A 24951-nucleotide genomic window follows, 5' to 3' on the forward strand; every position below is an offset into this window, starting at 1 on the left:
ATTTTTGAAGGCCCACGCAGTGAAATGATGGTGCCTCTGCTCCAGTTTGTAAACAATGAACATTTGCTGACCATTTTCCACGCCACTCTCCTGCAAGCTTACATGTTTTAATTTCTTTTACCCTGGCAGCAGCACCATGAGTTATGAAATGTTAGTAAAGGGAGGCAGTTGCTGTTGCGTTGATTCTGAGTTCTGGCGAACCCGCTAGAACTCTGGCGGGCTTGCTGTGACTGGATTTTAGAGGGAGCTGCCCAGGACCTTCTTTGAAGGAGTCTTTGGATAGACTCAACCACCCACCCTTTCCATGACCAGTCATCTGAGCTAACCGCCCAACCAGGGACTCCTCAAAGTTTTAAATGCTCATCATGTTTCAGGGGCGAAGATCATGGTAGAGAGGTGTTAATTCACTTGCCCATGTCACATAGTCAGGAAACAAAAGATGGAGTGCTGTTGTTAGCTGCCATCCAGTTGGCTTAGACTCACAGGGACCCGCTGTAGAACAGGTCCTATGCCATTCTCACAGCACTAATTAAGTATGGCTGAATCCATTGTTGAAATCACTGTGTGAGTCTCTGTTGTTGATGATATTCCTCTTGTTCGCTGAAGCTGTCCTTTACCAAACCTGGTGTCCTGTTCATTACAGTTCAAGGCAGTGCAGCCTTCTCACCAAACAAGCTATGCTAGTAGATGCATATTAAGGTATGGGTGTGGTAGGAGGTAGGAGAGGCCAGCATTTAGGAAAAGATTGATTGATAGCAGGGGGGCTTGAGCTGGACCTGAGAGGAGAGGCTCTTGGTGGGCTGGAGGAGGAGGACAGTGAGCTGGTAAGAGAAGAGCATTGATGAGGGACAGTGCAAGGCAAGCCATAGAGGGTGGCTTAGAACTTAGCATGCTTCGTACTGGCTGTTGTTTGTAATTATTAATCATGCAGATGTGTATATTACTTATGAATACAAAGGCCATTAAGGGGATTTGCTTTAACGTACATAGTTTTTTGACCCCAAGAACCTTTGAAAGACAATGCATTCTGTCTGCATAAACACTATAGTTACAAAGAGGCCAGTTTAAAAAGTCCATCTCTGAATTTCTAAGGCAGACCAATGTATTAAAATATGGAAATATGTTGGTGTGTACAGGAAGACCCTTGTATCTCTCTGAATCGTATTGGAAAATTATCTTTTTTCATTCCTTCCCTTGGTTTGGTGGCAGAAAGGGAGGGGTGAGAGAGAGAGAGAGAGAGAGAGAGAGAGAGAGAGAGAGAGAGAGAGAGAGAGAGAGAGGATGTTTAGCGATGTAGACGTTTGAATTAATTTTGTTGTTTGGGCCATTATCTTAGGGCCAAACACCTTCATCTCAGAGGCTCGTAAGGGTTACTGCTTGGGTTTGGTGCCCATACAGGGATGTGTGGGTTAGGAATGCCTTTCCGGAAGAGATCTTGAAATCTTTGTCAGTCTTAAGGCATTTCCTAATGAGTCCAAAGTAGCTATTATTAGATGGCCAGGGGTAAAACGACAGATGAGATCACACCAATGACTGAGGGCAGAGAAACTGTGGGTCCTCAGTCAGGGTTCTGTGATTAGTAGAAGACAAAGTTGGCTTAGAAAACTTGCTTTAAACAAGTTCTTTAAAAGAGAACAAAAAGCTTTTACTGTTTGGGGGAGAAAAGAAAAGGTGACTTTTGTGTGCTTCTTAATGCATATGTGCAGCTTTGAATAAATTTATTATAGAACTCAAGAACAGAAGATTAAGAAATTAAGGCTCATGATGCTTAAAATAGACACAAGATTTTTTTTTTCACTTTAAGCAAAGCAATCTGTTAGGCAGGTGAGATTTCTGAAATGATAACAATAAAATATCCAGGAGCCTAGGATGCTATTCCTACCAATAAATATTTCCAAATGCACCTTTGAAGACGGTGTTGAGTTGTATCTGAGCAATGTGTAGATGCAGAGAGCCACGGGTGCCCTTCCCTGCACCCACTGCCCAAGCCATGGGGATAAAGGACTGTGATGCATTTCCAAATGTTCTTAATCTGCGACAAGACCAACCAGTCTTCGTTGCTATCTTTTTCAGGTGACAGGTTGGTCTTTTAAAAAAAAATCAGTGACAGCTTGATGCGGGGAAAAATCACGTTGGCCATTTTTATAAGCTACATAATTGCTTTCTTTTCTCATCAAATCATGCCCCCCCCCATTGGCTTTTGCTGTCATTAAACCAAACATAAGCAAGGGGGTCTGGCTGAGAAAGATTTCCAGGAGGACTGGTGTTTTTGGTTGGAGAAAGTGCTGGCTCTGTGAGGTCCCAGCCAGTTACTTCTGACCCTGAGAGGTCCCACGGATCACACAACACGTCTGGCCCATGCCACCCGGATAGTCCTCCCTATGTTTGAACCCATTGTGTTGTCAGGGTGTCAATCCATCTCGTTGAATGTTCCTTCCCCTCATTTTTTTAATGACCCTCTATTTTACGAGCATACTAGTCCTTTCCAGGGTTTGGTACCGACTGCGAACATGTACAAAGTACGTTTGATGAAGGCTTGCCGTGTTTGCTTCTAAAGAGCATTCTGACGTCGTTTCTTCCAAGACAGATTTGGTCCAAGGGATGTTTGGTAATTTTCACAAACCCTGTATTTCAGATGCACAGGCCCATGTATCTAAGATCATATTATAGGTACCTTTGATCTCAAGTGGACATACCTTGGTTCAGAGGAGGAAGACATGCTTAAGTATTTGCAGTGTTGCCATTCTTTGTTTACAAGTTTCTTCCTAGTATTCTATTTATTCATGTACCTCCCTTAACTACCCAGTGCCAATGCGTCAACTCTAACTCCTAGCAACCTTACAGGACGGGTTACTGGCACTGAAACTTTCCCCAGGAGTAGAGAACTTTGTCTTTCTCAGAGCTGTGGCTGGCAGTTTCAAACTGCTGACCTTGCTGGTAGCATCCCAACACAGAACCACTCGAAAAACAAACAACAAAACAAAACCCAAACCCAAGACCACTCACTGCCATCGAGTCAGTGCTGACTCATAGCAACCCCCAGTGGGTTTCTTAGCTAGAAACGAGAAGATCAAATTCAGTCCATCTGCTCAAGGACAACTTCCCTATCTCTCAATCATCTCTCTATCTCACTCTCTGCTGTCTCTGGAGGAAGATCTCTGCCATATTTCAACATCTGTAGGTCTGGCATCCCTTGGAGAGCTCATGGGTTGTGGCACCAATCTTCTTCTATATCTAGAAGGTTCTCAGTGCAGGAACCCCAGGTCCAAGGGACGTGCTCCACTCCTAGCTCTTCTTTCTAAGTGGTAGTAGGTCCCTTCTTTTCTGCTCATTTCCCTCTCCTTTTGTCTCCTGTAAATGCAAGGTGATACACATCACACCTCAAGAAAACTCCCTTTCCATCCCATAGGACTGGGAACTAAGCAAAGGTGTTTCATTCCACCTTAATCTCCTTATCACTGATCCTCAGATCACATCAAATCACCTCATGGGGGATAATTATATCATTACACAACTGCCAAATTACATTATTATGCAACTGGAAAGCCATTGAGAATCACTGACCAGCCAAGAAGACACCTATTTCAAGGCAGTGGGTGGAGTGACACAATTCAACCCATGACAGTCTTGGTATCAGCAATGGCTAACCCGTTTCTTTAGTGAATGAAAGACAGGTAGAAGGGACATATTCAGGTTTAACTTACCAATAAAATATGTGACTTCATTTGAGGGAGTACCAAAAAGGGCCCATGGTATCACATATATTTTTTTCAGATTTGAAAATTCTTCATTTCTTTTTTGCCTTTTTAGAGTTAATAACTTAAAATGTTTGGAAAACATCTGGGCTTATGTCTAGTAGTTCTCAACTACTAGACGAAAGGTTGGCGGTTTGCCCCCACCCAGAGGCTCCTCAGAAATCAGGACTGGCAATCTGCTTCCCTGGAAAATCCACCAAGCAGCGCTACTCTGCACACACGTGCAGTCAACCCTCCGGCAACTCACAGCAACCTGAGAGCCTCAAGGCAGGGATGCCAGGGATGCAAGCTAGAAGTGGGTTGAAGGGGAGACTGATGGATAGGATGTGGAGTCGGGATACTGTTGGCCTGGATAGTCCTAGGCAGAGAGCCCGGAGAGAAAGAGCCTGCTGACAAGTAAAAGAGGTATGTTTTGCATCTTTCATAAGTTTCCTAATGTGGGATAATGGGGATTGAAAAAAATGTTGGACAACTCAAAAACTCTTCTGTATTAGATTATGCAACACAGTCCGAAGCTACCTTTGCAAATGCACGGAGTCTGGTGGAAGTGTGGTGCTGTGTTGTGCTGCTAAGCACAAGGGCAGCAGTTTGAAACCAGCACCCCTTTCATGGGAGAAAGACAAGGCTTTCTGCTGATCTTGCACTCGGGTATAGAAGACGTTTCCCAAAGGCATTCACCTCCTTAACAGACCCTGGGGAAGCAGAGCACTACTCAAAAAGAATAGGCAGGTGGTCTCCCACTTCCTGATCTCAAAACCTACTGCACAACCAAAGTAGGCAAACAGCTCAGTGCTAGAACAAAAGACAAATAGAACATGATGGAGGGAGGGCTAGTCAATCCATCCCCCTACAGACGGCTGATCTTTGATACAGGGTTGAAATGCTTTAAATGGGAAGAGATTGGTTTTTTTTTTTTTTTTTCACAAATGGTGCTGGCAAAACTGTATATCCTTTTGGAGATAAGTAAATTGGAACTGTATCTCACCCCTTATGTAAAAACGAACTCAGGATGGATCAAAGGTCGAAATCAGCGTTTCTCAACCTGTGGGTCGCAACCCCTTTGTGGGTTGAATGACCCTTTCACTGGGGTCGCCTGATTCATGACAGTAGCAACATTATAGTTATAAAGTAGCAACAAAAATAATCGTATGATTTTGGGGGTCACCACAACATAGGAACTGTATGAAAGTCTCATGGCATTAGGAAGGTTGAGAACCACTGGTCTACATGGAAAACTCAGAGCCATGAAGATCATTAATGAAACAAAGCGGGAGAAACAAAATGGGATCCTTAATACATAGCATCTTTGTCACTCTCAAACCTAATGGACAACAATAACAGAAGACAAACTAGATGACTGGGATTGTCTAAAAATTAGACCTATATGTGCATCAGAAGATTTCATCAGGAGAGTTGTGAAAAAAATTGGCAATGTCCTATTGAACAAGTGACTAATCTCTAATAATTACAGAAAATCTTAACGCCTCAACTAAAATCCACAAATAATCCAAGAAAAATGAATAGAGGACTTTGACAACATAAATATTCAGATGAACAACAAACATGAACTCGAACCCACAGCCTCTGAGTCCCTTAGGACCCACAGAAATCCTGCATAGGGTTCCCCAAACTGTGAATCTGTATGTGCGCAGTGTCATCTTTCCCCACGGAGTGGCTAGTGAGCGTGAACTGCTGGCTTTGCAGTTAACCATCCAAAGTTAACTTACAGCAACAAATGCAAATAAAAAAGTGTCATTCCACAGAGCATTCGTAGCCACATTTAAAAACAAGACAAGACAGCGAGTGCCGGGGAGGGTGTGCAGAGGCTGAGCCCCACATCCACACTGCGAGGACTGCAGAATGGTGCAACCACTGTGGAAAACGATGGCACACTTTCTTTTTTTACAGCTCTTATCAAAACCCATCCATCCACCCACTTTTTCAGACAGATCTGTACATATGTTGCTATCATCTTTTTCTAAACAGTTTCTTTCTACTTGAGCCCCTGGTATCAGCTCCTCATGTTTCCCCCCCTCCCTTCCCGCCCCTCCCTCCCTCGTGCCACCTTGATAATTTATAAGTTCTTTTTTTTTCATGTCTTACACCAACTGCTGTTGCATTTCACCCACTTTTCTGCTGTCCATCCTCCTGGGGTGGGGGCCATACGTTGATCATTGTGATCGGTTCCCCCTTATTCCCCCCACCCCTTACCTTCCTAGCATCACTGCTTCCCTTATTGGTTCTGAGGGGGTTACCTGTTTTGAATTCCCTGTGCTGTGAGCTCTTATCTGTTTTGGATTCCCTGTGTTTTGAGCTCTCATCATGCAGACCAGTATACATGTTCTGGTCTAGCCAGATTTGTAAGATAGAACTGGGGTCATGATAGTGGGTGGGAAGGAAGCGTTAAAGAATTAGAGGAAGGTTGTGTGTTTCATCAGTGCTTTACTGTACCTTGCCTGGCTCTTCCCTTCCTTGTGGACATTCTGACAGGGGTGTCCAATTGACTACTGATGGGCTTTGAGTCTCCACTTTCCCTTTCCCCTCAGTCCCACTGATATACTTTTTGTTTGTTTGTTTTGTTCTGGGTCTTTGATGCCTGATACCTGATCTCATGGACACCTCATGATCACACAGACTGGTGTGCTTCTTCCATGTGGGATTTGTTGCTTCTCAGCTAGATGGCCACTTGTTTATCTTCAAGCCTTTAAGACCCCACATGCTGTATCTTTTGATAGCTGGACACCAACAGCTTTCTTCACATTTTCTTATGTACCCATTTTGTCTTCAGCTATTGTATCAGGGAAGGTGAATATCACAAAGGGCCATGTTAGTAGAACAAATTTTTCTTGCATTGAGGGAGTATCTGAGTGGAGGCCTAATGTCTATCTGCTACCATAATACTTTATAAATATATGAAGATAACTCTATTCTCTTGTCATTGTATATAAATGTATACAGGTCTGTATTTAGAGCTCTATAAATATCCTATGCTTCCCAGTTAGTTCCTCTATTTCCTTTTACTTTCCTCCCATCCCACTGTCATGTTTAGCCTTTATTCCGGTTTTGGTAACTCCTCTTGGCTACATTGCCCTTGATCGAGCTCCCCCTTCCCCCGCCCCAAGCATCCTATGCCCCCCTTGCCATCAATTTTAGATCACTTACTCTTCCCGTGTTCCTGGGTTTGTTGGCATCCCCCTCCACTCCCCCATCTCTCCCTCTCCCATGTGACCCTGGAACTGTTGGTCCCATTGTTCTCTCCTCCAGATTGTTCATCCCACCTATCTTGTCCAGATAGACATATATGGACAATAATATGTGCCAAAACAAAGCAGAGAAAAACATGACAAAAAAGAAGACAAAAAAATCAACAAGAGCTAATAAAACAAAAATAAATAAATATATAATCCATCAATCCCATTACTTGGTATATATTTTAGAGGAAGAAGAGCCAAGGCACAAAAAGATATTTGCACATTCATTATCTTAGCAGCACTATTACATAATAAAAAGATGTAAGCAACCTAAATGCTCACCAATGGAAGAATGCATAAACAAACTATGGTACATACATACACATAATGGGAAACGATGCCATGTTCAAGAATAATGTTGAACATGAAACACCTCATGAGTGAACCTGGAGGACATTATTCTCTGTGGAATTAATTATCCAATCACAAAAGAATAAAATCATATGAAATTACTCTTTTTAAAAATTGAAAATGGGGTTTCACACTAAAAGGAACTTTGGTTTTTTTGTGGTTACCAGGGGTTAAAAGGGGATGAGCAGGTGATTTACTAACTAGAGGATAGACATGTGCCAACTTGATTGAAGAGGAAGGCAATATATAATAAGAGAGAGGTGGACAGAAATGATGGAGGCAAGAGAAGACACTGGAGAGAAGTATAACAGTTGAAGGCAACAAGAGGTAATATCATTATGTCCACAATCCTGTAATAATTGTGACGTATGGGTAGCGTCGGTAGACACATAGGTTGAATAGATGTCGGAGGAAGGGTGGGCTGAAAAACTGGGGTTCAGCTTATACACGGGTCAGTGGTACCCCAGTGAGGTGTAACATCTCTCTGGAGCACCCCCGGGGTAACGGGAAGAGTGCCCCGTTGTCTCGCGGGTGATTGCCGTTCCTCCGCTGTTCATTCAAAGCCCCACTGACACTGCAGGGCTTTGAATGTTTGTTTACTCACATCTAACCAATCAGAGCCGTCCTATGACGTGGACAGCTACAATTCACAGAAGCACCCGTAGTGATTCACTTACGCCGGCAGCTGAACTTGTAAGGATGTGTCTGTGGCTGTGCTCCTTCTCTCCCCTCTGGTCTCTGTGTTAACTCACATCCTGCATCCTGCATCCCCTTCCCCCATGGACTCCCCCCTCCTCTCGGCTAACACGTGTGGGGGGGAGGCATTACCATGAAAGTACTTTTTCAAAGTCTTGTTTTTTTTAATCCTATTAGAAATGGATACTCTTGAACCAAAACAAAAGAGCAGGTCATATGAGACTGATTTCAAAATGAAGGTTGTGTCAAGAGCAGAAGAGAGCAATAACAGTATTGCAAGAAGGGAATTCTGGGTTGACGGAAAGCAAGTGAGGGAGTGGCGGAAAATGAAGGCTGTCTTGAACAGATTCCAAGAGCTAAAAAAGTTCATCGTGGTTTAACATCTTTTTATGGGGCTCTAGAGAGTGAATTGTATAAATGGGTTATGGAGTGTCATCAAAATGGTTACTGCATAACACGCATGGGAATCCGCATACATGCTCTACAAATGGCTAAGGATGACAAATATAAAGCACCAGGCATTGAAAAATTTGCTGTGTCAGCAGGATGGTGTACCCGCTTCATGAATAGGTTTGGCCTACTATATTTGAGACAAAGAAAAAAGATTTCCCAGAGATTGCCACAATACCTTGAAGAAAAAAATTATTTCATTCCAGTCATTTATTACAAAACAAAGAAGGATTTATAATTATGGCCTGGCAGATATTGGGAATACGGATGAAACTTCCATGACTTTTGATCTTCCAAGCAACAGAACTGTGGCAAGTTTAGGAGGAAAAAACATTTTTCTCAAAACCATAGGAAATAAAAAAAAAACACTTTACAGTTGTTCTATCATGTTTGGCTAATGGAACTAAACTGCGTCCTGTCATTATTTTTAAAAGAAAGACCTTGCCTAAAAAGATCAATTTCCCACCAAGAATTACTGTGCATGCACATGTTAAAGGCTGGATGGATGAAGATGGGACAAAAAAATTGGCTGGAAGAAATTTGGAACCGACGACTCAGAGCAGCCTTAAAGAAAAAGCCATGGTTATTTGTTTGGGATATGTTCAGAGCCCACCTATCGGATGACATTAAAAAATTGGCAAAAATCTAGTAAAGTTACTTTAGTCATTATTCTAGGTGGGCTTACATCTGTACTGCAACCTCTGGATGTAACTTTGAATAAGCCTTTTAAAGACTGTGTGCGAAGGATGTGGCATGAATGGATGTCATCTGGTCAATCTCAACTAACAAAAGGAGGAAATCTCATGAAACCTGAGTTAATAGCAAAGTGGGTCTGAGATGCATGGGAAGACATTCCAGAAGACATGGTGCGACGTGCCTTCCAGAAATGTAGTATTAGTAATGCTATGGATGGCAGTGAAGACTGCGCTTTGTATGAAAATGACAGCAGTGATGGTGATGACGGCGATCTCAGTGAGGACAGCGTCTATGAGGACCTCACACCAGCTGAAGCTCTGCACTGGGATATGGATGATTATGAGGAATCCAGTTTTGAAGGATTTTAACTCTTTACATTTTAGCTTGGTTGCTGATTGAGCTCAGGGAATAGTACTCTTAAGGTATCATTGTTGATACCTTATTGTTTTTGATGAACCTATGTTCCACTTACTGTGCTTGTTTTACTAATGTTAAATAACTTGTTGTCCTTTGATTTATGTTTTTATTTAAAATAAATATTTAAATATATTACCTCACTGAGGTCTCAATTTTTAGTAATTTTATTTTTACTTGTTTTGATTATTGAAATTCACCAATAGCTTCTACATTTTCCAACCTAGGCTTATACTCGAGTCAATCAGTTTTTCTGGTTTCCCAGGTAATAATTAGGTACCTTGGTTTATACTCAGGTCAGCTTATATTTGAGTATGTACAGTATGCTTCAAATACATCCATGAATGTGGGGAAGAATACAGTGGGGAAAGCTATGAAAACTTCTTAGACATAGCCAAATATGATGTGGGCCTCAGAACCCTGGTCTCAGGGGACATCAAGATCAATCGGCATAACACAGACCACAAAACACATTCACATCTTTAAAAGATCCCCACCCAAAGACTTCAAGGGATGTAAACCCACAGGGTGATGCCGAGACAATCACAATCATTGAATTCTCCAAAGAGGACGGCAGCTTTGACAACTATTAGAGGCAAAGCGTCCCAAGACACCTTCCCACCACTTCCTGCTACCAGCTGATTCTCCCTTGCCATTTTTCAGATCTCTTTACAAAATTAGCAAGGGACCCAGACTTCAAGAGTTGGAAGTTAGTGTTTCTTTTTTGCCCCTCCAAGGCCCTCATTAGGAGGATAGTGGTCACGTAAGATAGGAGTTGCAAGACCACATGTTCTAGTCAGACATGTCAATCAGTGATATTGTGGGTCCTGGCAAATAAATAATAGTTTAATGAATTTTTCTTGTAGAAAGTAGGATTTTCTTGGAGTGAGAAAATCAAACACGGGTCCAAAAAATAGCTCAGTTCCTCCTTGGAAGTGGAAATGGGAGTTACAGTAGGGAAGGCGAGAGAAATAGCGTGAGCGGGTGGGAGTCCCTGAGCACTGCTGCTATATTTCAGGGTCTGTCAGCATTTCCATTATGGAAACCTCAGGGGGCTGTAATTTAATGCAACCGTAAAAATTTACCCTCTGAATTGAAAGTTACCAGCTTGGAACTTATTTTGCGAATATTTTGCATTTTTGAAGAGAGAGAAAGCTGTCTTTCCTCCCTATGTAAGCCCACTTAATTTTACTATTTTGAGTGATATCTGAAATAAGATAATGTAATACAGACTTGGAATTAACAAAAATCTACTTCCTCAGCTCCCCTTTATTTCTAAGTCCTACCTTAACGCACATCCTCTTTTGCCTTCCAGAATGTGTGTATAGGCGAAGGTATAACTGTATTCTTCTTTCTGTCAATCCTTTCGCTCTACTCAACAAACATTCACTCCCATCTGCTAGGCATTATGCTTGGTGCTCAGAGAAATGAAAACGAATAAAATATGAGGGGGATTCTAAAAGTTTGTGAAGAGGATTCCATTATTTTTTAATTCCATTTTTCATGAACTTTTTGAAGTCCCCTCTTCTACCTGTGTAGAAACTTGTGACTTTTAATTGTTTTTCAATTTGTATTATCTTTGAGAGTAAATACTTGTATCAAATGTATAAATGTTCTTAACAAAACCAATATGTCTTCAAAAATAGTGAATTTCCTTGTTATCGTGTATTTCCCTATTCACATTTATTCCTTTAATCCTAGCTGAGGACGCTCCCAAAGTAACCTATACCATGTGTGGTAGGTGATATAATGGTCCTTCAAAGATGCTTACCTTCTGATGGTTGGGAACACATTACTGGGTTGAAAAGGGGGGATTAAGATTGAAGATGGAATTAAGATGGCTAATTGGCCGACCTGAAAGTAGGAAGATTATTTTGATTTATTTGGTGGGCTCAACGTAATTACAACCTCCACAAAAACCAAACTCACTACCATTGAGTTGATTCCAACTCACAGTGACCCTATAGGACTTTATGGGAGCAGAAAGTCTCATCTTTCTCCTATGGAGCAGTTGGTGGTTTTGAACTGTTGACTGTGGAGTGAACAGCCCCATCTGTACCCATTATTCAGGGTTCTTAAATGTGAAAGAGCAAGGACGAAGGGGAGGATACAGAGATGTGATGTAAGGATACCACCCTCTGCATCTTGAAGTTAGAGGGATGGATAACCACAAACCAAGGGATGGAGTGACCTCTGAAAAGTAGAAAAAGCACAGAAATAAACTCTCTCCTAGAGCTGCCACAAAGGAATGCAGCTCTGAGGACACTTTGATGTGAGCTCACTGATCCCGTGGTTGACCTTCAGCACACCAAAGTCTAGGATATTACATTTGTGATAATTAGCTACTGTAGCAATAGAAAACTTATCACAAAGTGAACATAGAAAAGGTCACTTTAATAAAAGCTCAGGCGATTTCTAGGTGATTAGAACACTGGAAGTGTCTTTCTGAATTTCCTTCCCATTCTAAGTCCTCACATCCCCCATTTCTAGCCCCTAATGTAGATTTTCATTTTTCATATCTTCCCCATCACTTGTTTGCCAAATTTTGGTGCTGTGGTGGCTTGTGTGCTGCTGTGATTCTGGACACGATGTCACCGGTATTTCAAATACCAGCAGGGTCACTGAGAGTGAGTGGGTTTTAGCAGGGCTTCTCGGCTGAGCACAGAATAGGCTGCCTGCTTTCAAGGAATCAGCCTACGGATAGCGTCACAATATTTCCCGTTACTGAAATCCCAATGAATCGAAGCAGAACATCAGCAGCGATAGTGCCAGATGCTGAGGCCTTCAATTTGGAAGGTACTCAAAATATGACTGAGGAAGTGTTGCCCTCTTGAAGTAGAGTTGATGATGTGGATGGAATGAGCACTGTGGGAGAAAAGCCTCCAGGATCTTTATTTGCTAATGGGTCATGATCCAGAGGAATAGAAACAGCTTCAGACATCAGTTAGCCATTGGAACTTGGATTGTACAAAGTATGAAACTAGGAAAATTGTAAGCTCTCAAAAGTGAAAAAGAAGACATAAAGATCAATATTCTAAGTATTAGTGAGCCGAATTGGACTGATATTGCCATTTTGAATAAAAAACAGTTTACTATGCTGGGAATAGTAGATTTAAGAAGGGTGGCATTTCATTAACCCTCAAAAAGGATATTTCAATATCTTTCTTGTAATACAATAACATCTGTGGTATGAGAATATCAATCCTCATGAAGAAATCCAGTCAGTACCACTATTATTCAAATCTATGCATCAACACTAAAGTGATGACTATTTCCTGACATCCAGTCAGTTCTGACTCATAACAACCCTATAGGATACGGTGGAACTACCTCTGTGGGTTTCCAAGACTGTAGCTCTTTACTGGGATAAAAATTCTCACCTTTCTTCCTCCATTAAAGTAAGTGATTCAGATTGAAGAATTGAAGAATTCTACTGATCTCTTCAGTCTGAAATTGATAAACCATGCAATCAAGATGCATTGATAATAATTGGTGATTGGAATGCAAACACTGGAAACCAAGAAGCAGCAGCAGTAGTTGGGAAAATGGCCGTGGTTAAAGAAAAGAAACAGGTGATGGCATGATAGAATCTTGCAGGGCAAATGATTTCTTCATCATGAAAAACCTTTTTCCAACCACACAAAAGACAATGATACATACACATGGATTTCTCCAGATGGAATACACAGAAATAAAATTGACTACATCTGTGGGAAAAAATGAGGGAGATGTTCAATATCAGCAGCTAAAACAAGGCGGGGCTGCCTATGGAACAGACCACCAGTAGCTCATATGTAAACTCAAGCTGGAACTGAAGAAAATGCAAACAAGCTCACAAAAGCCAAATGTGATGTGAGCATATCTCACCTGAGTTTCGGGAACATCTCAAGACCAACTTGATACGTTGAACACTAATGAATGTGATCAGCTGTGTGCTAACATCAAGAACATCAGACATGAAGAAAGCAGAAGGTCATGAAGAAGAGAGGAAAAAAGAAAAGAACAAAGATCAAAGTGTCAGAAGAGACTGAAATTTTCTTTTAATCGTCTACTGGATGAGGCAAATGGAAAAAAAAGCTGAACAGAAAATTTCAAAGGGCAATTCAAGAAGACAAAGTAAAATATTGAATTAGAAAGTCAAAAAGTAAGAACACACTCCTCATATGGTAAACTTAAAGAACTCAAGAAGAAGTTTAAGCCCCAAGCTGCAATGTTGAAAGATTCTACGATTAAACTATGCACAGTACAGGAACTATCAAAAGAAAATAGAAAACACACCGAGTCCCTATCCCCAAACAACGAGTTGACATTCAACCATTTCAAGAGGTAATATATGATCAAGAACAAATGGTACTAAAGGGAGAGGTTCAAGCTGCGCTGAAAGCATTAGCCAAGAACAAGTCCCCAGGAATTGATGGAAAGGAATTGCTTCCACATGTTTATGAAGCACTGGAAGCAGACAGACACTGTCGATGCTAGAAAACTTGGAAGACAGCTACTTGAGCAACTGAACATATCCATAGTTGTACCCATTTCAGAGTAAGGGGACCTAACAGAATTGGCAAATTAAAGAACAATACCATTGATAACACATGCCAGTAAAATTTTGCTGACCATCATCCAGTACACTGACAGGGAACTGTTAGAATGTCAGGCCAGATTCCGAAGAGGCCATGGAACAAGGGATATCATTTCTTATGCCAGATGGATCTTAGCTGTAAGCAGAGATTACCAAAGAGACATTCCTAGCATTTCATTGACTGTGCCACTACATATGATTGCGTGAATAATAACAAATGATGGGTGACCTTGAGAAGAATGGGAATTCCCAAATACTTTATTGTGCTTATGAATCAAGAGGCAGTAGTGCAAACAGAACAAGGGAATACTGCATGGTTTAAAATCAGGAAAAGTGAACCTCTTGTATCCTCATCATATTTATTTAATGTGTATACTGAGCAAATCATCAGAGAAGTTGGATTATAAGAAGAAGAAAGCAACATCAGTACTGGAGGAAGGCTTATTAACAATATGCCAAAGACGACACATGCTAGTCTGCTGAAAGTGAGGAGGACCTGAGACACTTGCTCAGGAAGATCAAGGATTGTTGCCTTCAGTGTGAATTACAGTGCAATGTAACAAAGATCCAAATCCCCACAACCAGCCCAGTAGGTAACATCATGATAGAGAATCTCAGGTTGAAGTTGTCAAGGATTTAGTCTTGATTGGTTCCACAATCAATGCTCCTGGAAGCAGCGGTCAAGAGGTCAAAGGATGCATAACATTAGTAAATCTGCTGCTCAACTTTAAAGTTAAGGTGCTTTAAAGTGTTGAGGAACAAGGATGTCACTTAAGGTGTGCCTTGGCCAAGCCATGGTATTTTGAATGGCCTCATGTGCATGTCAAAATTGGACAACGAATAAGGAAGACTGAAGGATAATCTATGCATTTGAATTTTGGCGCTGGAGGTGAATATTGAAAATACCATGCACTGCTGAAAGAACAAAGGAATCTGTCTTGGAAGAAGTGTGGTCAGCAGGTGGTTCCTTAGAGGCATGGATGGCAAGACTTCATCTTACATACTCTGCATGTGCTAGTGGAGACCAGTCCTCAGAGAAGGACATCATGTTTGGTCTAGTAGGGAGGCAGTGAAAAAGAGGAAGATCCTTAAGGAGATGGATTGACACAATGGAATTAAGTATAGGAACAATTGTGAGGATGGTACAGGAGTGGGCAGCGTTTCGTTCTGTTGTGCACAAGGTCGCTATGGGTCAGAAATGACTCGATGGCATCTGATAACCACATAATGGAATCTCACATGATTATAGTTCTCAAGCATAGCTATATATCCCTAAAAACACAACACTGAGTGAAATTTAGCAAGGTGCAGAGTGTGATTATGTAAACTTAAGAAAGTCAATTCCACGAAACATACATATGTGTGTGTATACATACAAATGTATGGCAAAAAGGAAAGATATTGCACAACAACAATTTCATATAATTGAATCTCAATATATAAAGGTTTAAGGAAAAGTCTTGAAGTAATCACAATACATTCTTTTGGGGAATGAAATGAGCCTACAGCTGGGGAGGGGCTTCCATTGAATCTGTAATAGTCAATTTGTGTTAATGGGATCTCTGGTGGTTTACACTTTGGGCTGCTAACCTCAAGGTCAGCTGTTCAAAAGCTGCAGCTGTGGTATGTGAGAAAGAGGAGGCTTTCTCTTCCTACAAAGAGTTAAAAAGCCTTGGAAGCCCATTTGGGCAGTTCTGCTTTGTCCTATTGGGTTGTGATTGACTTGACAGTGAGTTTGCCTTTGCTTGGCTTGTAAATATCAAGCAAAAGTGACAAAGCGTGAACATTAAAAATTGTAAGTGGTGGCCACTTGAGTGCCTTTTTTTCTGTTACCATAAAACAAGCCTGCTTTTGTCAAGTTGGCTCTGCCACACAGCAGGCCTATAGGAGAGTGTCGAATTGGACAGCAAGCAGGGTCTCTAGAGAGCAATCTTTGTGGAAGCAGACTGCCAGCCACATCTTTTTTCCCGTGGAGTACCAGGGAGGTTTGAGCGGTGGACTTTTCAGGTTCACCATTGTGCTACTGGGACTCTTTTATTCCTATTAGACATTGAACGTTCATTTTTAAACTGAGTTTTCCAAAAGAGGGATGAAATGACTCAAGAAGCAGCATGCGCCTATTACTGGCAATGTCTAAGGTATTGTAGGGGACATTCACTACCCAACGTGGGGTATGCCAGAACCCATTGCCTTCACTCAACTGAGTAAGTGTGTGTATGGTAGCCCCAGGTTCCCTGGCAGCCTGTTGTGCTGGGGAAGAAACCTACAGACAAGAGATTCTTTAAGAGTCCTGTAAATCTCAGTACGTAATCAGGTTCACAAAAGGCTGTCTTCTGGTGCTTTGTGAAGGAAGAGTTTTGTCTTCACTTCAACAGCGTGAATAATACTGACTTTCCTTCAGCCAAATGGGCAATGCCAGCGTCCATTTGGCTACCTTTTTATCAGCACTCTGGGAGCGGTCATCTGAAACCTAATGTTTTTTTTTTTTTACTTAGAAAATTGTTTTCAAAGTAGTGTTTTTGGTGGGAACTTCATAAAACAGAAAACAGACATGATAAATAAACATGAAACGGTGTAAATAGGTAACACTTGCAGCCTGTGATATGGGGAAAAGCTCTGACCAGGACCTTAGGAAAATCCCGGGTAGTCAGACAGCCCAAACCCATCCAAATGAGATTCCTACCCAGTATGTAGCAGGAAGCAATACACTGGAGTCTTGGTGTGATGACCGGGGAGTCCCATAATCGTTGCAGTGAGACTGATAGGGACTGGCTTGCTGGAGATCCCCTGTGGGGGAATGAAAAAGGGAAGTGATCCAATTGACCGCGTAAGGCACCATTGACTTGGGAGCTTTGTGGTTTCTCTGCTGAGTTTGGGTGCTAGTTCTGGAAGGATCGAGCTAGTAACAGACAGTGATTCCAGGTAGACATGAGTCTTGCAGATCAATCGAGAACTATCAGGACTGTGAAATACTAACAGGCAAGGCTACATAGTTGAGGGACAGTTGCAGTTACCAGAATGTGTGAGGCACAGTCATCTATTGCTCGTGTGCTGTTTTGAGTAATTTTTTTTAACTTATCATCTTCGACTCATAGTGACCTCATGTGTATCTGAGTAGACCTGGTCTCTGTACGGTTTTCAATGGCTGATTTTTCAAAAGTGGAGCGCTAGATCTCTTTTGCAAAACGTCCCTGGGTGGATTCAAGCAGCCAACTTCTTGGTTAGCAGTTGAATGCGTAACCATTTGCACCACTCAGACACTTCTGTCAGATAGCACGCGCCCCTTAAGTATGGCCTGAGGAGAGGCCTGGATAGGGAGGCTCTATTCCTGTAGGTCAGGACCACGCCGAAGGAAACTCTTTCACTGAGTCTCTGTCCTTTGCTCACACCTCCATTCTATGTCAAATGAATCATCACGTGTCATGAATTCATCTGCAGTTTTTTTTCTTGTTCTAATTAAGCTCTGATTTTATGATTTAGCATTCAGATAGTTTATTTGCTTTCTCATTTGTTCAGTTGTTTTTTATCTGATATGAGATATTGAGCAGAATACTAGGTGGAATTGAAAGTAAATCTTGCCCTCAAAGAAGTGTATCATCCAGAGAAGGAAATAGGCACATCTTCAAATAACCTACAGCAATATAGAGTGCATTGCCATGACTGAAATCAACCAGCAGCGCAGGGGCTGTGGATTATTTAAGGTAGCTCTTCTGCCCCAAGTCTCTAATTCCCACCAAACGACCTTTTCTTGCCTGGGGCTGGGTAACAAGATGGAGGAAGATGCTGATGGGAATCACTTGTGAGCAATTGCGAACAAGAGTCACTGGAATAACACTGGATAACATGAACCCTCAGAGACACCTGCGAGGTGATTTCACTACCACCAGGAGCCAGGAGTGGAGTGGAGGGTGGCCTCTGGACCGCAAGATCCTTGTGAGCCTTAGATCCTTAGATCCAGAAGACAGCTGTGATGTCAGAGGAGCAACAGCAGAACCGCATGCCAGGGCATGAAACAGGCTGGTGGACTCCCCAGCTCAGGGAGCAAGTAAAACAGAATGCTTTTGAGTTGGTGATTGGCTTGCAGAGTGGGGTGTCTCGGGGTACTCAGTTCAAGAAGCAAAGTTTGTTGACCCACTGAGCTTCCACTGAATACTTTTGGGTTGTGGATGACGGCAGAGTGGCATGCCCTTTGGGCATTGATTAGCAGCCCCGAAAGAACTATGTAACATGTCCTGATGAACAGCTGTACCCTGAACATTTCTCACGTACAGGGCAAATTGTTCACTTCTAAATAAACCCTTTGTGGTGGTTGCATAATCTGGTGTCAATATGAAAGGATTATGAGTGAAGGGATCAAGTCTAGTCTGTCAATCACATCATAGCCAATGAGGCTGCTGTGTGGATATGGTCTTCTCCTGAGAATTCCGGGAATTCCTGGACTTGCTTCTTGGAAGCGGGAGACACTCTCTCTTCTCTTGGCTCACTCCCTTGAAGACTCTCTACTGACAAGGCTGACTCCTTGAGAAGCCACATGGACCCACCCTGATGCAGCCCTGGGAACTGGAAGAGCCACATGGAGACCCCTGCCAGTGCTGAGATGTTTACAATGCCACTGGATCCAGTAGACTTCCAACCCACTGGTCTGTGATCTTCCTGCAGTTGGCATCATTATATGTATTGCATGAGTCTGAAGAGGACTTTACAGATTGGTATTGGAAATATGGAGTAATATCAGACTTATGGATTTTATCTGGACTGGGCTGGGATGTTTTCTCAATATTCAACTGCTCTTTTATATAAACCTCTTTCTTATATGCTTGTTTATGAATTTGCTTCTCTAGTCAACCCAGACCAATACACCCAGTAATCATGAGAATTGTCTGAGTTCTGTGTAACCATTAGAAGGAATATTAGAGCCTAAATGGATAGTGGAGGATGTTGTTTGAGTGACAGAAGATAACAAAGGGCAAGGGGGGTTCAGAGGATGGAGACATTAGGGTGCGGTAGATAGGCAAGATGGTAGGGAAAATATAATAGAGAAAGACATTGGGGAACCTTGACATAGAAGGAGGAGCACTAGTGGTGCTGTGGGTTGAACCCTGGGCTGCGAACCACAAGGTAAATTGTTCAAATGCACCAACAGGTCTCAGAAAGATAAATGAGACTATCTGGTCCCATAAAGGTCTGCAGTCCTGGAATCCCCAAAGGACAGCGCTGCTCATTCCTGTAGGGTTGTTATGAGTTGATATTGACCAGATGACAGTGCTGTTTGGTTTGTTTTGGCATAGGAGTCAGGCAAAGATGTGATTTTTCTTCAAACTGATGATCTTAAAATACTTGCTCACCATTTATTTAATGGTAAGAACAAACTCACATCAAAGTAAAGGACCACCATGGATGTTTATTCATTCTGAACCTCTTTTCAACTCTGGCCCAAAGGTTAAAATTATATCTTACTTAGCCAAAACAAAGTCCCGTAGTTAACCGACTCACCCGTTTGAGACAGCAGTTCAGCTACCTAACCTCTGTGGTTATTCACACTTTCTGTGTTAGTTGCCATGAATTCTGACGCATGATTACACAACTTTGTCCCTTTCTCCTAACTCCCAAGTTGATAACGGCACCAGTTGCCAGTTAAGGGGACATGAACCAAGCATGTTAACCATTTACTCTCTCACATCTTATTGTCAGTTCCAAACACAATATGGAGATTATATAACAACTTGCTTATTGCCTGAGAGTAAAGAAAAGAAAGAGCAGAAAATGTATTAACTTCTTTGCTGATCATTGTTTATTTTCTTAAGTGTTCTGTTTCTTTTTTTTAAAACACTTTATTAGGGACTCATACAACTCTTACCACAATGCATAATACATCAATTGTATAAAGCACATCTGTACATTCTTTGCCCTAATCATTTTCAAAGCATTCGCTCTCCACTTAAGCCCTTTGCATCAGGTCCTCTTTTTTTTCCCCCTCCCTCCTTGCTCCCCCCTCCCTCATGAACCCTTGATAATTCATAAATTATTATTTTGTCATATGTTGCTCTGTCCGGCATCTCCTCTCACCCCCTTTTCCGCTGTCCATTCCCCAGGGAGGAGGTCACATGTAGATCCCTGTAATCGGTTCCCTCTTTCCAACCCACTCACCCTCTAGCCATGGTTTCTATAATCTCCATCAAGTTGCTGCATAGGATCATGTAAACAGGATGTACAGAATTCAAAAGTGCGGGACTGGTAAGATTTGCCATCTTGCTAGGTATAAAATGAATCATCTCAGATGCAGGGATTGGGGTGATCTCACCATATCAAGAAAGAGGAGTCAGATGGATGGAGCATGCCATTTGGACTAGAAGTCCCTGTGCACTGAACCTTCTTCATTAAGGAGACAGAGAGCCATGAGTCCAGAGAAACAGCAGATGAGCAGCAGAACCAAGGGCCAGAACAGGAGACATAGCAGTGGGCTTTCGGCTTGCCGAGAGAGTAAAGCTGAGTGCATTCAGTCAGCAAGTCTGCTTTTGTAGAGTGGTGCTGCTGGGCACTTAATGAGGGGAGCTAGGATTCCTGACATACGGAGCTAGAGCCAGTGCCTTGATGCTGAGGTTTATGGTGAAGTAGAGTGCCCTCTGGCCACTTATTGGTGATGCCAAAAGAACTTTGTGATTCTTATCTGAGCAGGAGAGAGACCTGAAGAACTGAGAGAGAGCTAGGCACGTGGGCATGGATGAGGGAGGAATTCCATACCAAAGAACTCTATCCTGAGCATTTCTGATCCTGGCTTCTAACCCAGTACTTCCCAAATAAACTCTGTATGTGTGAATGTGGTCTGTGAACACTATGTGGCCATCTCAATGGGTTATTGAACCCACCAGAGAAGTTGACAGTATTATGGGAGAGATGGTGAGTATTCAAATTGACAAGCTTGGAAAGTGGAGACATATCTGCCCTCCTCAAAGGAATGACAGAGTGCTGATGTTGAGTCTGATTTCCCTCTCCCTGCTACGGCCCCCTCTTAACCACGGGGAAGGCCCTTTCTACCCAAAGCTCTTTCCTCTCAGGCAGCATCTCCCACTGTTCTACAAAAGTATTTCACATTGCAGTCCATTACCCCCAAGCTCTCCGGTATCTGCGGTTGGCTCAGGTTGCTGTTCCTTCCCAGAGCTCGGTTAATGGCAGGGCCAACTGGAAACGACACTACCATGCTCTAGAACAGGAATCAGCAAACTTTTGAGATGGAAGAGCTAGTCCTGTCCCTCACAACAACTGAAACATAATTTGAGAGCCATCAATATATTCGGACAAGTTTAATCACCATTATCTAACATCAAATGTAACTACGAGAGTTTTATTTTCATTTTCCATTTTACTTCAGAGCCCCGCATGTGTCCTGAAAGTGCTGCATATAGGCCAAGAGCCACAGTGTGCTGATCACAGCCCTAAAAGGTTGTCAATGAAGCAAACTGTGTTTACTAGAACTCCATTCAGAAGCAGAACTGTAGGTGTCAGGAAGGAATCATTGAACTTGGGAGTTAGCAACCTCTGAGCGATGGAAACAGTTAACGTGCTCAGCTGCTAATCAAAAGATCCCAGGTGCAAGTAAACTCAGAAGTACTGCCAAAGAAAGGTCTGGTGATCTATTTCTGAAATATCAGCCATTGTTGACCATATGAAATGTAGTTATATGCTGACAAGCATGGAGTCACCGTGATTTGGCATCGGCTAGATCGCAATGATTTATGTACTTAAAAAAACAAGAATGAACATGCATGGGGAAAAAGAGAACACGATTGGAAATGGTTCAGTGAAGAATGCATTCACTACCTACCCAAGCTCAGGAGAAACTAGTGAGAGAATAGGCTAGAAACATGAGTGAATACAATAGAAGACAATGGCAATGTTCTGCAGAAATAGAATTTCTGTGAAGTCATGATTTTGCCTAATCCTATGCAGTGGAGGCAGGCAACAGCTGTTGCCACCTGTCTTCACTTCTCTGATGTGCGGTCCCTGGGTGGCACAAATGGTTAGAGCCCCACCACTAGCTGCATAGTTGCTAGTTTGAGCTCACACAGAGGTGCCCATAGAAAGCTATCCAAAAGGACACAGCCTTGCCAATGCCTTGGAGCAGATCCACTCTGCACACTGAGGTCGCCGTGAGTTGGGAACTAACCACAGTACAACAAGACTCATTTAAGGAGTATTTCCCCTCTAGTTTCTTAGCTGAGTTGCCAGCCTGCATATACAAACCCGGAGAGAGACTTGCACCTGTGATCTGCTATAATGCATGTGGATAATCAATATTTGCTCGTGCTATGATCTCACTCTGAGAAATAATGCTTATGAGCTAATTGAGCTAATGAGAATATATTAGCTATTGGTTTAGTGAAAGTGATGGTAGAGTAATCTAATTCCTACAGGCTCCTGGCTAACCTTCAATTTAAAGGTAATGACATTAAGAAATGTTAAACTGAGTATGCTCAAGTGTGCATGGTGTGGATTCATTAGTTGAGACAATCAGCTATCAGAGAGACATAATGGCAGAGACTAATGATGATTCTTTAGAACAGAATTTCTCTACTTGGAGCTGATGAATGGAATTCAGGAAGTCTGTACATTTGGACTGAAAAATAATTATATCCCCCCCCCCCAACTTCGAGTGATATTTAGCATTTTCTTTCATTACGAGTGTAGGCAACTAATTACAGTAGTATTTATGGTACCTGTGACTTAGCTATTAATAGAAATCACAGATATGTTTGTGTCACAATTAGTTGTTTTATATATAATGAGATATTATTTACATTTGAGGTTACTTTGGAAATAGGATAATTATTAGATCTGCCACTAGAATGTTATCTAATGTGAGTAAAGAAAAATACTATATGACTAATTTGATTTTAGATATATTTTATATTAATAATTGCATATCACTTGTCTTTTTCAAACATTATTCTAAGATGCCCTTGACTTACCTTGATGACGAAAGGCACCCATGCACAAGAAGGTTTAGCAACCCTTGCTTAGAATCTATACTGTGGGGCCAGCCCCCTTTCCATGTGAACGTTGTTATTTCCAGAGTCTATTTCCCCAACGTGGGGGATCCCACTCATCCCTTCTCTGGAGGAGAACTTGGAGTGGATTTGCTGTCAGTTTACACAGTGAGATCTTACACCATATGTAGCGCTCAAGGCTGGGGAGGTGACGCTCTGCCAGAATGGCTGGGGAATGTGGAGCAGCAGAGAGCTGCTAGCTGGACCACCCTACCAGGAGCAGGGACTTCCGTAGAGATTGTACAGGCTCACTGATGTGGAATCCCTAAAAGAGGCAAGTGTATAATAGTGACTACCAGGGGTGGGAGGGAGGGAGAAAGGGGGTATCAATGTTTGGGAAGCGCCAAGTTTCTGTTTGTGGTGATAGATAATTTGGCAATGCATCTTGGTGATGGTTGCATAACATGATTGATGTAAATGGTATCACTGAACTGTATGTGTAAAACATGCTGAAATGACAAATGATGTGCTAGCTCTCTCTTTATACCCGTCACGGAGATGGTCTCATGCTGCAGACGCTGCTCTTTCTGCTTGGGCACTTTGCTTCTGCACTCTCACATAGCAGTACCCTTCTTTTTTGGTCATGGATTGAATCATGTCCCCCAAAAGATACATTGTCATCTCAACTTCCGTGAATGTGACTTTGTTTGGAAATATTTTTTTTAATCAGTGAAATTAAATGAAACCATACCAGAGGAAGGTGGGCTCGAATCCTATTCCCCGCTGAGTGGTATTTTATGAAAGATAGACCCCATGTGACAACAGAGGCAGATGCATTTAACAGACAGTCAAAGAATTCCAAAGATTTCCGACAGTCACCAGAAGCTAGGGAGAAAGAGAGAGAGAGAGAGAGAGAGAGAGAGAGAGAGAGAGAGAGAGAGAGAGAGAATCCTCAAAGGAATCAATATAGCTATGACCCTGATTTGGACTTCTGGTTTCCAGAACGAAGAGAACATACACTTCTTTCTGTCCTTTAAACAACCCATTTTATAGGGTTTTTTTTTTGTTGTTGTTGTTGGTGGTGGTGTTATGGCAACTCTAGGAAATGAAGACAATCATCTAATAAATACAGTTGCAAAATAAATATAGAAAGCATGAACTGGCCTTTCTTCTAGCTACCTGGTCTAGGTGGTAGTAAAGTCGAGAAGAAAACTTGGACAATTTGGGCAAAACGGTCGTTTTATCTCTTGACCTGGGCACTTATAGGCTGTGAGATCTCAGATAAGAAATACATCTCCGTTAAGTCATCATTTCTTCCATTTCCAATATGATAGGCTGGCTCAGGTCCTGAGGTCCGTTCAAGAAGGAACAAGGCTTCAGAGTCCAGGGGTTTGGTCTGTGTGTCTTGACTTCTGACAGTCCAGGGATGTAAAAAGATGGATTAAAAGGATGTATTTGCCTAGAGCTTGGCTTCTCAGGGAGCTTGTCTCAGCTTGGACTTGGAAGACCAGAGGGCCTGCTGGATTAGGAGACCGCACAGGCATCTCCACAGGGCACTTACTTTCTTGAGTCTTCTAGGTGAGACAGTGAGCGCCATCACCAGGGAGGCAGCGCAGATTGCATTGTGCAAAGACCTCTGGAAATCAGACTCTTCCAGGATACTGTTCTTGGCTGGCTGACTACATGTGCCAGAGTGTCTGAGTAGGTTATTTGGACCTGAGAATAAGCCTGGTTCAAATGGTCACTGTCTCCTAATGCTTCCTTTGCCTTCCACG

The 24951-nt window shown here is 42.2% G+C and overlaps 1 long non-coding RNA gene across 1 annotated transcript in view; it reads left to right on the forward strand.

Moving 5' to 3' along the window:
• LOC142424401 (uncharacterized) overlaps positions 1-24951 on the forward strand; it is a 59888-nt gene that overhangs the window by 15238 nt on the left and 19699 nt on the right. The window contains exon 2 of the long non-coding RNA XR_012779366.1: positions 3811-4160. This is a non-coding gene — a long non-coding RNA (uncharacterized LOC142424401). The remainder of the gene's footprint in view (positions 1-3810; positions 4161-24951) is intronic.

This window comes from Tenrec ecaudatus, chromosome 13 (genome assembly GCF_050624435.1).
Source record: "Tenrec ecaudatus isolate mTenEca1 chromosome 13, mTenEca1.hap1, whole genome shotgun sequence".
Classification (NCBI taxonomy): Eukaryota; Metazoa; Chordata; class Mammalia; order Afrosoricida; family Tenrecidae; genus Tenrec; species Tenrec ecaudatus.